At 40.8% G+C, this 1,215-nt stretch overlaps 1 non-coding gene across 1 annotated transcript; it reads right to left on the bottom strand.

The window, feature by feature from the left end:
- Window positions 1-740: 740 nt before the first annotated feature.
- On the bottom strand, window positions 741-847 carry LOC126000470 (U6 spliceosomal RNA). The gene has a single exon (XR_007492760.1). It is a non-coding gene; the product is annotated as a U6 spliceosomal RNA (small nuclear RNA).
- Window positions 848-1,215: the final 368 nt, after the last annotated feature.

Raw genomic sequence — 1,215 nt, 5'->3', positions numbered from 1 at the left:
CTGCTATGTTGTCTCTCCAGCCCCCTTTTCCCCTCATTTTTGATATGGCTTAGTAGTTGTACTCAATGGTTTCTGTGCTTCTCAACCAATTCTGGTGCTTTCAGAAAACCAACTGTGATGGCTATGATCAAACCTTGGTATACTGCAAGGAAAATACTAACCCTTAGGAATACTGAGAAGTTTTTTGTTTCTCTTTTGGGAGCATTGCACTGATTTTCAGGAATTATTCTTAGCTCTATTCTCATATATTACCCCTGCGGTACTTTGTGGATAGATGTGATGCCAGAAATTGAACTAGGTTCATCCACTTGCAAGGTGAATCCCACGCAGGCTGTCCCATGTCACTTTCACACTAGAATATATATATATATTTTCCTATTTTGGAAGTTGTCTAGATCACATTCAGTAGCACTCAGTGGGTACTCCTGGGTCTGTACTCAGAAATCACTCCTGGTAAGCTTGGGGAACCATATGGGATGATCTGTCTGGTATTGTACACATGGAAGGCAGATACCCTACCGCTTGATATTTCTCTGGCTAGTGTGGGGGTGAATATACATATATAGTCCAGATCCATACATGCAAGGCAAATACCCTACCACCGTGCTATTTCCAGCTCCCCTAGAAATATATCATTGATTTATATATTTTAACCACAGTTGAGCCCAGGTCAACCCTAATGTGGACATCTTTAAGTTCCTCATTTTGACCCTATTAATCTATCTTCCCTATTCTATTTTTAAAATATGGACCACTTCACTAATTTCCATGTCATCCTTGCTCAGAATCCATGCTAATCTTCTCTGTATCATTCCAATTTTGGTATATGTGCTGCCGGAGCAAGCACTATCTTCCCTATTCTATAAGCTGACTTACTATCTGAAAACAATATACTGTTACTCTGTTGCTTATTCAGCCACTTTTCATTCAACACATTTTTTGGTGTGTGGTTTTGGTCCTCACACGTAGACTCGGGTGTTACTATGACTCTGTGATCAGATATTATTCCTTGCAGGATACGACAATCATAGAGAATGTCAGGATTTAATGTCAGTCAGCCATATGCAAGGAAACACAATCTTTGCTGTGTCTTCATCTGGCCCACTCAGAAATTAATATATTGGTGACTCTCAGGTGACTCTCAGGGGTTACTCCTGTTTATGTGCTCAGAAATTGCTCCTGGCTTGGGGGACAGTATGGGATGCTGGGGGATTG

This window comes from Suncus etruscus (assembly GCF_024139225.1).
Source record: "Suncus etruscus isolate mSunEtr1 chromosome 15 unlocalized genomic scaffold, mSunEtr1.pri.cur SUPER_15_unloc_13, whole genome shotgun sequence".
Taxonomy (NCBI): Eukaryota; Metazoa; Chordata; class Mammalia; order Eulipotyphla; family Soricidae; genus Suncus; species Suncus etruscus.
The sequence above is the reverse complement of the archived record's forward strand: the minus strand, read 5'-3'. Positions and strand labels throughout refer to the sequence as shown.